The sequence below is a fragment of the Macrobrachium nipponense genome, chromosome 10 (assembly GCF_015104395.2).
Source record: "Macrobrachium nipponense isolate FS-2020 chromosome 10, ASM1510439v2, whole genome shotgun sequence".
NCBI lineage: Eukaryota > Metazoa > Arthropoda > Malacostraca > Decapoda > Palaemonidae > Macrobrachium > Macrobrachium nipponense.
The window spans coordinates 96,710,919-96,726,986 of NC_087204.1; the positions used below are offsets into that span (position 1 = coordinate 96,710,919).

General features: G+C 37.4%; 1 protein-coding gene across 4 annotated transcripts in view; it reads left to right on the forward strand.

Moving 5' to 3' along the window:
• The window catches only part of LOC135223790 (protein c-ets-1-A-like), a 420,475-nt gene that overhangs the window by 121,948 nt on the left and 282,459 nt on the right, over positions 1–16,068 (forward strand). The gene's annotated exons all lie outside the window — the stretch shown is intronic.

Below are 16,068 nucleotides of genomic sequence, written 5' to 3' on the forward strand. Positions count from 1 at the left end.
TCGAGAATGAATTGATTGTTTTTTTTTTTTTCCTTCTTCTTCTTCGCCTTCTTTTGGTATAGATGAGTCTTAAGAAGTTCTCGAGGAGGAGGGGAAGGAGTAGTGGGGGGGGGGGGGGGGGGGTTAGGTTTAAAACTGACAGGCTACAGAGAAGGTGACTCGAAGTTCATAAAGTACATATATAGAAGATTGATTTCTATAAATTCTTCGTCGTGAGTTTCATCGTAGGATGTTTTCGTCGCCAGCTCTCATGTAAGTGAATGGGTTTCTAGGATATTTCCTCTTATGGTTTTTGCTTGTTCAGTTTTTCCAGTAAGTTGATTTTTTTTTTTTTTTTGTCTTCAAGAGCTGTATAATTGTTTGAGTTCTGAAATTCATTATATAATATCTTTTGTTTTGCCTATTCTGTCTCGTTCACTAAAAGCTTATTTTTGTGTCTTCGGCAGTTAGATTTCATTGTTTCCTATATAGCTCAATTTTTTTTTGTCTTCAGCATTTAGATTTCATCATTTTCTTTAATAGCTCATTTTGTGTCTTGAGCCTTTAGATTTTATCATTTTCTTTAGAACTTAATTTTTTTCGCCATGTTGATTTTCTTTAAAAGCCCTCCACTCCCCCCTTTTTTGTCTTCAGCCTTTTGATGTCGTCATTTTCTTTAATAGGCAATTTTTTTTGTCTTCAGCATTTTGCTTCATCAATCTTTAATAGCTCAATTTTTTTGTCTTAAGCCTTTAGATTTCATCATTTTCTTTAATAACCTATTTTTTGTATTTAGCATGTTGATTTCATAATTTTCATTACAGCTTTTTGTTGTTTTTTTCATGTACATTTCATCCTTTCCTTGAATAGCTGAGCTTTTATAGCCTTTTGGCCCTGACGTCCAAATTTCAAAGCGTGAGCATGAATGAAAAGGGTGCTGCATTCAGCAGCTGAAAAGCCTCACTCAGCGATTCCCTTCAAAAGGAGACTGGCTACAGCCGCGCGCTCATTGTCAAAGTTGAAAACCTCCATTAGTATGGGAGACCTGCGAACGAATTTCTTTGCCAGGCCGTTCGTTCATGAAACATTCACAAGGAGCCAGTTCCGGACATGACCTTATTCAGGATTTAAAAACCCCGAGCGAACAACTGTCTTTCTCTTTTGGCTCTCTTGTGCCCGAAGCTGTGGCAGCGTTTTGAAAAGATATGGGTATTTTGTTTTATTTTGATGGTTGTGAGATGCTGGATATGTCATCTGGGTATCATAGAAGATGCGGTTTGATGTCATTTCATAATTGCATAATGTTCATAGGCTAAACGTTTTCTTTTGCCTTGTCACAAAATGCAGTTGAATAGGGGCCTTGGTAGAAGAACCGAGCTTTATACGTAATTTTTACTGTAATGTATTGCGTTTCTAGCTATACATCTTAACTGTGTACTATAATCTTTTGGAAAGAATTTTAACGCTTACTCGTTCGCATGTTGAGAGTGTATATATAGTCTTAACTTCACTACTTAAGGCGACAAATTACCCAGGCAATAACAAACGAACAGATTTAATCAGTTGATTTCATAGCCACTGGGACAATTATGGACGTCATTGGTGGAATGAGATATTCTAAAGAGAGAGAGAGAGAGAGAGAGAGAGAGAGAGAGAGAGAGAGAGAGAGGTATCACTTGAGAAAATACAAATTTGTGAGATTTATACAAGAGAGAGAGAGAGAGAGAGAGAGAGAGAGATGAGAGAGAAGAGAGAGAGAGAGAGAGGTATCACTTGAGGAAATGCAAATTTGTGAGATTTATACGAGAGAGAGAGAGAGAGAGAGAGAGAGAGGAGAGCGAGAGAGAGAGAGAGAGAGAGATTTTATACGAATGGTAACACAAAAGATTCTGATATTTATAAAGAGAGAGAGAGAGAGAGAGAGAGAGAGAGAGAGAGAGAGAGGCAAGCTAACTATGTTACTTTTTAATTGTATTCAGTGTCCTTTTACGGTAACTTGAATGCACTTCACTTTTATTTTTGGCTCTGGAAGGAAAATATGCTCTTGACATGTTAAAACCAAAGTTTTCTTATTAAACACTAAAGGTCGCATATATGAATAAAAGAAGAGAGCCTTTTAAATAATTGCATGTATTAAATAGCAATAAATTATCTGAAGGTCCTTTTAGGTAGGTTGACCAGAACCCACGAATTTGGAAGACTCCACTGTGGCGAAGCTTCTGGTTAATTCAGATTAATTGGGCGAAAAGAGTAAAACATTTTGTATCAGTATTACATGAATGATTATTTTTTTTTAAATTGATGAACTGGTAATCTGGGAGCACTTAGTTTGTGTATACTCGCATTTTATGCAGCCATGAAAGGTTTCATTGTTTCAGTTACAGACAACTTCAGATAGTTCTTCAGAATGTGATTATGTAACTTGAGTGACGTGGAACAAGTATAAGGAGTGATCTTATGATTATATACTCGAATTATTTATGTTGTTATATCAAGGATTTGAAAGTGGTTGTGGTATGAATCCAAAGTTAATAGTCCTTTGAATGTGTGAGAAGAGTCGTTGCACACAGTCGATTAAATTTCGGCAGATACTTAAGATATCACGTTTAACGAACATTGTAATAAATCACCGTTGCGTCACTGGCTTGTGTTGCACAACTTTTTATGTATCAAGGAATTATTACGCTCCTCTCTTCCTTTGTGGGTACTCTCTGAATGAGTCTTTCTTATGAGGTGGTTGTATTTTGTATTTTCTTATTTTTATTGTATTTTGAATTTTCTTATTTTTATTGTATTTTGTATTTTCTTATTTTCATTGTATTTTGTATTTTCTTATTTTTATTGTGTTTAGTATTTTCTTATTTTTTGGGGCGGCGGGGAGGGGATATAATAAGAGTCTAACTTTGTAGAGGAAACTAGGAATTGGCGTTCGTTTTAGTTTTCTGTGAAAGAAAACTGTTGAGATGACTATTTGTCTGTCCGTCCTCACTTTTTCTCTTCGCCCTCAGATCTTAAAAACTACTGAGGCTGGAGGGCTGAAAATTGGTATGTTGATCATCCACCCTCCAATCATCAAACATACCGAATTACAGCCCTCCAGCCTCTGTAATGCTTTTTTTAAAAATTTATTTATTTCAGGTTAAAGTAGCCATATGCGTGTCTGGCACCGCTATAGGTGCCAACAACACCTGGCCGTGGCTGAGAGTTTCATAGGCCATGGCTGAGGGTTTCATACAACATTATACGCTATACAGAAAACTCGGTTGCGCCGAAAAAAATCCGCGCATTTTCACGTGTATGAAATTATAAGTACCGTAAATCACATTTCCGGCGTCGAAGATCATTCCTTTTTCTGTACCTCCGTTCATATGATATGTCTTTCACCTGACTTTCCACCTTCTCTATCAATTGTTTTACAGTGCAACTGCGCGGGTTTCCTCCTGTTACGCCTTTCAGACCTTAATTGTCCAATTCTGTTCCAGCGCTGAATAACCTCGAAGGTCCCAGCGCTTGGCCTTTGGCCTAAATTCTATAATCCAATCCAATCTATAACCCATATTCTTTTTGACGACAAATTACATAATGAAGTCTGTTGGATAGTTGCTCATTTTTTAAATGGACAGTTGCGACATTTTGAAATGAATAATTCCGACTTTTTGAAGTGGATAGTTGCTACTTTTTGAAATGCATGATTTGAAAAGAATGAAAGTAAATAATGGTTAAAAATGTTAGTAATGCGTTCATCGCGAAGAAAAGATAACAACTGCCTTGTCCATGTATCAAAAGCAATAGTACCTATGCTTTATTTCTCTCGGCTCCTTGACTACAAAGATGAATTAAGAATTCAAAATTGAGTTGAAGATGCTGTAGTTTATTGAATGAAAATAAAATTTAATCAGGTGTCATCCCCCGAACATGTGGTTTGTTGTCGCTTTCCTTAGCCCTTGTCTCTTTAACTCTGGAAAGCGTGACAGTCCTCTGTATTCCCACTTCCAAAAGCTTCCCATTAAGAAATCCGAGTCTGATTCAAGGGAGAAATTCATTAAGAGTATTTTTTTCCCTCGTCATGATGAGGTCTTGGTATAATTAATTAAAGTCCGCAGCGCACAGCCTCCCCCCCACCCCAAACCCGCCCCCCCGTCCCTTTCAATTAGAAATTAAAACCTGTACTTTCGACCGCTCTTAATGACCGGATGTTGCAATTCGTGTAAAGTCGTCAGTAGCAGGTTAGCAAATTGCTTCGTACCCAAAGTCGAAAATCTGGAGGAGGAGGAGGAGGTGGAGGAGGTGGAGGAGGAGGGACGCAAAAGCTTCTGGTGGAGGAGAGAGAGGTTGTCCGACATAGTTGGCGGAAGATTAAGCCATATAGATTTCGCCAAATGACCCTTATTAGTCATCCGACAAGATTCTCATTTGCTGCTTCGTTAAACCTGCCATGAGGGGAGATTCTGTTTGGAAAATGACGAGGGGGGTTGGGTGGGGTGGGGGGTCCTCATCGCCATGATGTGATGGTTTCTGCGTCAACGGCGGCTTGTCAGAAGACATCGTCAACAGCTCCCCCCCCTGAGGACGAGCAAGACACACACACAAGTATAACTCCTGCGTTCGAGGGTCAAAGGAATCTGTTCATTCGTTTGGGGGTGGTGGGGGTGGGGTGCGGGGGGAAGTTGATTAAAGTCTTCTCTTCATTTTGTATCGGGTTTCGTGTTTCCTTCTGCTTCGTGCGTTGCGTGCGGTAATGTGTGTGTGTGTGTGTGTGTGAGAGGAGGAGAGAGAGGAGACGAGAGAGAGAGAGAGAGAGAGAGAGTACCAGTTTCTGCGTGTGTGTGTTTCTGGGGTTATCTTTGTCTGTCTGTGTGTGTGTCTCTCTGTGTATCTCTTTCGGAGATATTTCATGTCTGTACCTTGTCATTAGGACCCGGACGTCCTTGTTCCTTGAGCGTTTTATTTTCTTTTTCATTTAGCTGTCTTTCGGTGTCAGTGTTGACTTTGCTAAATGGGGCTCCTTGTTAGACCGCGTCCTTGTGCTGGCTTGTGTTTGCAATTATAATATAAGTTTACAATATATTATATATAAATATATATATATATATATATATATAATTATATGTGTGTGTATATATATATGAATATATATGTATATATATATATAAATATATGTATGTATCTATATATATATATATATAAATATATGTATCTTGTATATATATATATATATCATATTTATATATAGTATATATAATATTTGTTTGTACTGCCAGTTCACAGGGATTAATTATACATTATATATATATATATATATATATATATAGTATATATATTATATATATATATACCCATAGTACATATATATTTGTACTGGCAGTTCAGACAGGGATAAATTTATACATAATAACTATATATATATATATATATATATATAAATATATATAATATAATGTATATATATATATATATATATATAATATATATATGCTATTTCCCTAATGAAAATTAAGGAAACAAAGGAACTCCACATTCATCCTTTGTAACCAATATCATGGATGCATCGTACGTACTGAAAACGTTCACAAAATTAGCTGTTTCATGTTAGCATAGGGCAGGTCTCCATTACGCAAGGAACCCGTCGACCCCTTTTGTATGATGACCTGACTGCGTATCTTTGCACAAAAATGTTGCGCCTTGCCTGGATGGATATATGGCCAGCTCAGCCCTTGTAATTACTGTCGAATTTTCGTAGATATTTTACGTTTCACCAACCTTGCTGTATTGTCTCCAAGCTATGAACTCATTCTGACATTTTTTATTTATGCCATTTGTGGTTTTTCCTCTCAGCGTCGTATCTCGGCTTATATCCTGCCCTTTTAACTCTTATTTTTCTAATCAAGTATCAGGTCAACAGATAATCTCAAAATCTAAATACCGTTGTCTAATTCTCATTCAACATCCACACTTCATACCGCGAAGGAAAATTGGCTGGATAACCTTTTATAGTAAATTTTCGTTCTTATGCAAACTTTTTGGCAATATCTTGCACCCTTCTATGCTTCACCTATTCGTTGTTTAAGTTATCCGTCATCTCACCTTCGTATGGTACGTCTTTTTCCAGATGTTCGCACGACTCGGCTTCTTTCTTTCTTTTTTTTTTCTTTTATACCAGTCTCTGCAACTTTTCTTCTCTATTACCAGCTGTCTATTAGAAACATCAGCATCTCCACACTCCATTCATGGTCCACCGTTCTTTTTCCTCAAATCTGCAACAGCATCCTTCCCATGAGATGCTTCATTATTTGTGAAAATGCGAAGATTCCATGGAGACATAACTTACTCTTTTTCTGAAACGCTCAACATAAACTTACAATTGTTCTCAACTAAATTGCCTGCTGCACCATATGTCCTCAGGATTTTCCATATCATACCTCAATCATTTCTATCAACAAAGTTTTTTTTTCTTTTTTAGTTTGTGTACAAACCACTTTTAGCATCGAATTTCTCACACAACAGCTTTACCACAAAGACCTAAACAACAGAATGTCTTTTATGTTTGAATAATCCCTGCTTTCTCCCTGTCTATCTGTGTTGTTTTTTATTTTATTTTTTTTTTAGTCAACACCGTATCATACATCTTTACTTGTAATATTGCAGTTCTCTTTTTCACGTTCCCCTTCTAACAAATGCAACCTCTCGTACTCTGGAACTTTCCGTCATCCAGATATACCTTACACACCTTGGTCAGCCAATTAGTATCACCATTCAATTGGATTTCGCGTGTAATCCCACCATTTCTGAGAGTCCTTCAATTCGTCAACCTTTTAATTGCCCAAAAATATGCATAATACAGCATCATATGTTTATACGTATGTTACATGTATTGTGAATGTTTAGTATACTTTTATGCTTTGAATTGGTATTATATCCACTGGATTTGATAAACCAGTATTCCAGTTGGCGGAGAATGAATGTATACTCATCTTCGAGGAATATCTTTTGTAAAAGTTTTACTCATTGTGTGATGAAACGTCGTTGAAAATGTAAATATTAGTATTTTAATTATTATAACAATGGTATTAATAGAATCTTTACCTCCAGCTATTATTTAGTACGTTCTGGACAATAGGTGACGAATGCAGGTGCGCTAAACAGCCGGGCATTTTTATCTCTGGCCATTCGACGTGCCCAAATGGAGGTGGCATTAAGTCAGCTAGGTGGTCATGATAACCTGACCGTACCAGATGGTTTAATTAGAGAAAGCCTGTTTTTGCCTCTGTGCAACACACCTGCTTCTCGTAGACGGTCGCCAAAGTTCGAATAGTCGGGTTTAGATTCTCTCTCTCTCTCTCTCTCTCTCTCTCTCTCTCTCTTCTTCTCCTCTTCTCTCTCTCTCAATATACATATATATATATATATATATATAAATATATTATATATATACATACATACATATACATACATACATACATACATACATATAATAGCAAAAATTCTTGCTGACCTAGGTCTAGTTTGATTATAGCAACATCATCAATCTCTCTCTCTCTCTCTCTCTCTCTCTCTCTCTCTCTCTCTCTCTCTCTCTCACAATAAGATTCCATTCATTGCCTTGTTTTACTTATCAATACGTAGCTGATATATACAGCCTAGGAGGACTTCACATCGTAGAATTCTAGTACCTCGTCCAACCGACCTTCTTTTGTCTTTTATCTGTAAGCAAAGCTGCCGACGCGTCTGTCTCCTCCTTGCTAGCTGAGAGATGTTGCACCGCGTGGCAGCTGTTTGTTGTTGTGTGTGTGTGTGTGTGTGTGTGTGTCTGTGGTGTTGCTGAGAGACCATGTGGCTATCGAATGTGACGTCATTTTCCTTCTCTGATTGTTACTTGTTAAGTGTGTATTACGTCTTCAAGGAACAGTTTCAGCGATAAAGCCATTGTCAGGATTTCGGATTGGTTTTGCTGCTGTTACTGCTACTTTTACTGATATTTGAGCTGATACCAAAACAATAATAGCAGTAGTAGCAGCTACTTTAGTATGTATTATAGTCGTTACAGTTTAGTACGTTTATAATTCCACTGTGATACGATAAGTCAGGGATGAATTCAATACCACACAAATTCATTTTAGTCATTATCCTGAAGTCTAGGGCGGCGATATCTATGTCTGTCGATAGAGCAGAGGTTCTTAACCTTTTGATGAATCCAGATCCCCATACGCCCTTTGCTTAAGTCCTCTTAAGCCCTTTGTTAACAATATAACTAATAATATACTTAGTTTAATACATACCTTTGGTATGAATAGCTAGGAATATAGTTTAATACATACTTTAGGTATGGATAGCTAGGAATAGAACATGCAAGAAAATCAAAAGCATTTATAGTTTTAAGTTGTTATTTATTCATAAAATGTCCCTATGTAGACATTGACACATTAAAATCAACTATTAAACAGCAAGACTGCCCAAGTTCTATAGAATATATTTAAGCAAAAATAAATAAATAAGATAAATAAATAAAAGGAGTAAAGTTGTAGATCAGCAGAGACAGTGATTTCAGAAAGGACAAGGAACCTGGAGATCGAATGAAGAACCTTAAAGTTTGGAAAGTTGAGGGTTCGGGGTGTGTTTTTCGGGGTGGGAGCGGGGGACGGGGAGTGGCCAGAAGCCCATTATATCCTTGGACTGTGTCCCTATTGTTCCGTGGGAGCACATCGGATCAGACCTCTGAATTTACAAATAATTTTTTTTTCAAAGAACCCATCTTATTTACTTTCCTTAAATGTTGTTGAAGAGGCGTATATATATATCTCTTTTAATAAACTGAGCTCTTTGAGCTTCATTTCCCGTAGGGGGTTCGTGCCGTCAGTGCACCTTATGCGCTGCTCTGTAGGCATTACTCAAATTCCTATCCAGCGTCTTTCTTCCCTTAGCTGCCTACCAATCCTTCTACTGCACCCCCGTTCTTATTCTCTTTCTTCCATCTAGCTTTCTTCAACTCTCTCCCATCAATTGCTTCGTAGTGCTTCAACTGCGAGGTTTTCTTCCTGTTACACCTTTCAAACCTTGGACAGTCAATTTTAAGTTCCTCTTTGGACGAGTCGGTTACATGCTCGTCCACCGATCTCATCTTACGGGTTCGATTCCACGCTCTGCCAGCAAGGAATCAAGAGAAATTTATTTCTGGTGATTAGGCATTCATTTCTCGATATCTGCTAAGTAACCAATTGGTTCCTAGCCACGTACAAATATATAAATCCCTCGGGCCAGCCCTAGGAGAGTTGTTAATCAGCTCAGTGGTCTGATAAAACTATGATATTCTTGACTTGACAGTCAATTTCCGTTTCAGCGCTGAATGACCTCATAGGGTCGCAGCATTTGACATTTCACCTAAATTATGTCTTCGGTTCCATTTCTCGTTTATCAAATTTGTTAACTTACCAAAAATGCTGTTTAAAAGGCGTATAAATCCCCTGGTGGGAATGAGATCTTTAAGATTCCTCTTATATATAAGTAAATGTGTTTGGTTGTTTCTAACCCTAGAGTTACGAACCTCTTCCGTATTAAGAGAATTGGCTTTTAATGGACGAAGCTTGTAATCCCTTTTGAGGGTGTCCTTGAAGTACTGCTCCTTCGCACTGATTCGCGATTTAGTGTCGGTGTGTGTGTTAGTATGTGTGTGTGTGTGTGTGTGTGTATGCGTGCGTTTGGCAACCACTAAAGCTAACTGTGTGAGAGCTATTCACATTTACTTTCACCGAAGCTATTTTGGTTCTGATTTTTCTATGGTTGGTTGTAATCAGTACATTTTGTTTGGTTAATCTTCTCAAATGCGACACCGATTTTAATTTTAATTTTAATAGCTTCCCTTTTCCATATCTGTGGTTATAAAAAGGATTATAGTCGTGTTGGGTTAATAAATTATTATTTATATAATTATTCAAAAGATAAACCCTATTCAGGCCTGTTCCTTGCGAATAGGATTTATATCCTGAATAATAATAATAATAATAATAATAATAATAAATAATAATAATAAATAATAATAATAATAATAATAATAATAATAATAATAATAATAATAATAATATTGGCCCACACGGGCCACTGAATTGAAATTCAAGCTTCCAAAGAGTATTGTGTCCGTTAGAAAGAAGTAACAGTAATGGGAAGTACAGAAACGAGAGATCACTTGTTAAGTAAATAAATAAATAAATGCAATTAAATGATTAAAATACAAGGAGAGTTATATCTGGGTAGCAATGCAATTCACCTTTGCTTGAACCTGACATCACGACGCATAAGGCGCCGGAAAAAAGGAAAATATTATCAGTGAGAATTGGTAGAAAAAAAAAAAGTTTCCCTGATATTTTGTAATCCCACGCCACTGACCACCACCTCTTGTTTGAGAAACCCATTCATCAGGTTCCATTGAACTCATGACCTCTCCACCAACCTGACCTGTAGAAGGCCCTAAAGGCCTCGACGGTTGGTCATCTTTAACCAGAAGTACCCAAGGTCTATAGATTGAGGACCTTGGAAGTACCTGTTTGGACTTTGCCCTGACCATCGTGTCTTCGGGGGACGTAATCTCATTTAAGGTTGGAATGACGTCCAACGTATTTTTAGGACGTCGAATATCTTTTTACTTGGAGAGGGAGGGTGGGGAGGGAGTTTGGGGGTGGAGAATAAAGGCTTTCATTAATGCGGGTATTTAGAAATGACAATTGCTATTGACTTGAAGGACGGTTTAGTGTATATTTTGGGAGTGGTATTGTGTTTTGAATTGAGTTCGGCTGTTTATTGATTTATGTCTATATATATATATATTTTTTTTGGACTTAAATATTCATTCAAAGTGAGTCTGTCTTCTCCGAGATTATTTTATATAATGTAAATAATAATAATGTAGTATCCTCTAGTTTTGTAATGTAAGTCTATTATGATGTTTGGTCAATAAAGTAATAATAAATAAGTGATGGAACACAAGGAACTGTGAAGAGGCCGTTCAGAATCCCTTCGACGAAAGCATTGGTCTGTAGGAAAAGAGAGAGAGAGAGAGAGAGAGAGAGAGAGAGAGAGAGAGAGAGGGGGGGGGGGTGAGGGGGGGGGGGGGGGGGGAGGGGGGGGGGGGGGGGGGGGGCATTACTTCAGGTTCTCTGCAGCGTCCCTTCAGCCCCTAACTGAAACCTCTTTCCTTCCTTTTACTGTACCTCCGTTCATATTCTCTTCCATCCATCTGACTTTTTCTACAATTATGCAACTGGGAGGTTGTCTTCCTGTTACACCAATTTCACTTACAACGCTGAATGACCTCATAGGTCCCCCAGCGCTTTGGCCTAGATTCAATATTCCTTCCTTTCTTCGTAATTGGATGAGAGCTGTGATAATGGCGGGCAGCCCCCATAAAGTTAAGTGGAGATTTGTGGAAGATAAAGCACAGGAAAGATATGGATTTCAGATTGTGATGATTTGCATTCATGTAGAAGAAAGATGATGGTTAGGGATCATTGCTGGTCAGTCTTGGTATCTTAATAAGGTAATAAAATTCGCAACGGTTTTTTTTAGAAAACGGGAATCCACAGTTATGTATGGGTAGCCTACGTATATTTAAAAATAAATTTATACTACAGAGAGCTTTCGGGAATCAGATCTATTCCCATTTTCCAATATTCCAAATGAGAAATCGAATAGATTCCCGGAATAGATAACTGTGGATTAGTTTCCCCATTTCAAGACTCGATGCTACTGTGAGGATTTTGCTTAGAACGCGGTTTATGCGAAGCATAATTTCTGAATGTGAATTTCCTCGTGTTTTATTGTAACGGGAGTATCAAAAAGGTGGGTGTATAAAGTGTTAATGTCAAGGAAATTCATGTTATTGCAGCGATATGAGTCGTTCGGCCCTGAGATCTACCAGTTTGTATTTTTCTCCCTCTCCGTTGAAGCATGTTTGATACATAAACATCTCTTCGGCCTGAGGTCGGTTGCTATGGGAACTCTCGCTTGATCGTTTTCCTTGGAGAACTTCAAATTCCATACTTGTGAATGTTGCTCTCACAATTGAATAAGAATATTATATATAATAAAAATGTTGATTCGAGTTCTCGCTGCGACTTTATTTACGTTTTCGAATTTATTTTTATCTTCATTTTAATATTCATTTATTTTCAGCGCTTCTTGTTTTTCTTTAGTTTCAGCACTTTGCTTTCAATTCTCAAGTTTTATCTCTTTAGTTTCAGCGAGTTTCAGTGCTTTTTGTTTTTCTATTGTTTAGTTTCAGTGCTCTTTGTTTTTCTATAGTTTCAGTACTTTGGCTTCAATTCTCAAGTTTAAGTACTTTAGTTTCAGTGAGTTTCAGCATTTTAGTTTCAATACTTTAGTTCAGTACTTTGGTTTCAGTTAAAAGTACTTTAGTTTCAATTCTCAAGTTTTAGTAGTATTTTAGTTTCAGTGAGTTTCAATACTTTATCTCAATACTTTAGTTCAGTACTTTGGCTTCAAATCTCAAGTTTTAGCACTTTAGTTTCAGTGGGTTTCAGTATTAGTCTCAATACTTTAGTTTCAGTACATTGTTGTCATTGTTGTTGTTATAACTTGTTATTATATGTCCCATTTAGAGAAATAAAGAAAGTTATGAATGCTTATTGAGTAGAGATGACCGGAATCAGCTGGTACGTACGAGACTCTCGTCTTGAATCACCAGGCAGCGACAAACGTACGTACGTAAGATCCTCTCAATTAAGGAGATGACTTTCGAGGGAAGGTTACCGTGTAACCGTCGCTGAAGTTGCCACGATGCAATTACCGTTACTGAGGAGAAATTATCGCCATGGAAGAGTAAAAGGGGGGGGGGGGGGGTTATGGGGGGTTGGAAAGGGGTATGGGTTAAGGGGAAGCGGGGAAAGATAGTGTTTATAATGATCGTCTTCATCACCACCAGGTACATTCTCTCTCTCTCTCTCTCTCTCTCTCTCTCTCTCTCTCTCTCTCTCTCTCTCTCCTGTTTAGTCACAAGGAGAAGTTATATATTGATAAGATTAGGGTACTCTTTCTCTCTCTCTCTCTCTTTATTCCCCCTCCATGACCCTGTAACCTTCTCCCCCCTCACCCCACCAGTTGGTGTTCTTTTTCACAACTTGTCTGTATGGTATGAGAATTTGAATTTGCTTCATAAACTCGAGATCTCAAAATTTATATAAAAAAAAGAACAACAACAACAACAACGAAGAATTCTTCTTGGAATTTCCCATAAAATCTCTTAATGTCTCCGGAAATTTACTTTAAAACCTAGAAATTGACCTAAAATCTCGAAATTTCTCACAAATTGTCGTCGAAAATTTTCTCGAATTTTGCTTTTAAACTCGAAATTTGCTTCAGTGACTCGAAATTTCGAAATATTTCTCGAAATTCACTTTAAAACTTGAATTTTTCTTCAAAAACTCGAAATTACGACATTTTTCTCGAAATTCACTCTGTAAACTCGATATTTATCTGGAAAATTATGTTAAAAACTCGAAGTGTCTCGAAATTTATTTATGATACTCGACATTCTACTCTTTAAGTTTAGTGGGTCAACGCGACACTGGTGGGCTTGATCACGTGACCACTGGATCACAAGTCTGCTAGAATCATTTAACAGCAGTTAACCTGGTGATACAGCTGTTGCTGCAACGAAATTTTGCAGCAGGTGCCCTTCTATAGGTGTTTAGAGTAAGAAGTCTGATAAGTCCTATTATTGTCATTACTATTATTGTGAATACTATTTTTTAACCACCGCTCCTGCTGGATATTGCCGATGGCATTTTTTATCATTTTTTTCCAGATTTTCCTTTTGTACGTATTGTAGTCTCCACTTTGAGCTGAGATAAAGATTTATAATTATTATTGTAATTTTGTTTCTATCACAACCGTCCTATTCAATAGGGTGGTATTTATAGTGTGGGGTTCCGGGTTGCATCCTGCCTCCTCAGGGGTCCATCACTTTTCTCACTATGTGCACTGTTTCCAGGAGCACACTCTTCTGCATGAGTCCTGGAACTACTTCGGCATGTAGTTTTCCCAGGTTCCTTTTCAGGGATCTTGGGATCGTGCCTTCTAGTGTTCCTATGATTATTGGTACAATTTCCACTGGCATATCCCATATCCTTCTATTTTCAGGTCTTGATACTTATCGATTTTTTCTCTTTCTTTGTCTTCTACTCTGTGTCCCACCCATGGTAATTGCGAACAATTTATTATTATTATTATTATTATTATTATTATTATTATTATTATTATTATTATTATTCGTTGTCTTTTGTCCTGAAGAGCACAGCTGTTTCCGAATGCTGTTTACAGATAGGTAGGCAGAATCATAATTGTTTTTTTTTTTTTTTTTTTATTATATATCACTAAGTGTAAAAAAAAAAATAAAGAAAGAGACACATCTTGAACCCATGGTAATAGAAATGTAAAAAAATAAATAATAATAAAGTAGACTAAATAAATCAATAAATCAAACAATGAATGAAATTACAAATCGACTCCTCGAATCCGCACTCTTTCCGAAGAGCGTGGTTTGAATCGGATTTTGTTTTTCCTCTGTCTCTCTCTTTTCTTTTCGAGGGTCTGAGTCAGGCAGGGCAGGGCAGGACGACGAGACAGTGTGACCCACAGCAGGGGCAAATTGATATCACCGCTTTCGGAAACCCAACTCCGCAACCCGAGACAAATCTGACCTCTTCTGTGGCGTAAGTCGAAACGTATAAGTCCCCAAGATGCGGGTTCTCCGTTTTCATGCCTGATCACTGCTGCTGCTGCTGCTGCTGCTGCTGTTTCGTTCGTCCCCCCTTCCCACACACACAAATAGTCCTCCTCCTCCTCCTCATCCAGTCGTAGGGGGGAGATGTAGAAGAGGAGGAAGGAAAAGGGGAGTTTAGTAGAGATTGTTGTGCCCAATTTGTTTCTGGAGACAGATCGCACGGGGCGATATTATGCCTTTGAGATCTTGTCATTTTTGAGGGGGAGCGCTGGCGCTGGTGCCTGATTTTTGGTTATAAGACTGTGTGTGTGTGTGTGTGAGAGAGAGAGAGAGAGAGAGAGAGAGAGAGAGAGAGAGAGAGATATTAAAATACACTAGCTATAAGCACTCACACACGTATTTGTATCTACGTATATGTTATGCATAAGATACCTGTGACTATCAAATATTGTACATAAGATATCTGTGATTATCAAACCACTTCTTGCTGATATTCTGGGTGAGTCATAAGCCCCTTTTTCTGGTTAGTAAAAGTGAGACGTAATAATATAACAGTAATACGTTAAACATTCATAAACTGTGAAAGTATAATATTCTCAGCGGTCGCTGGGCATGACCAAGAGATGTAATGGCTAAATCTTTTTTTGGTCAAATGATTTAATGAGCTCTGGTAATTTAACTGCGTCGTTTTCTTTGGTTTAATTGTATAATTAAAGTCGTCTCTTGGAAGATATGACCGTATTTAATATCAGGTTATAAAACTGGATGAAGGAAAACAAGAAACACCCCAATCGTAGAATAGAAAGGTGCAGGACTGAAAATGTCAGTCTCAGTTGGAGGTTGACTTCCAGCGTCGTTCAAGAATGTCGGGAGGTGTCTGCCTCCTTAATTACAGGTGTTGTTAGTGACAGGGTAATGAGGCCCAGGTAGCTTCACCTTTGACCTCCTCTGTCCTGACGAAACCTCCGGTCTAGAATGACGCTTCAAAAAAATAAATAAAGAAATTGGAAAAGGAACGAAAAACTGGACGATATTAGTTAAGTAATTGTCTCTCTCTCTCTCTCTCTCTCTCTCTCTCTCTCTCTCTCTCTCTCTCTCTCTCTCTCTCTCCTAGTTATATTTCAGAATTATTCATTTACGTTGCCAGCTTATATTATATATATATATATATATATATATATATATATATATATATATGTATATATATATATATATATATATATATATATATATATATATATATATATATATCTATATATATATATTATTAAAATTCTCTATAGTATGGGTACTGACTGGCAAGCTAAATGTCACTTAAAATAATCACCTTCAGACTGACAAAAAAAAAAAAAAATGTATAT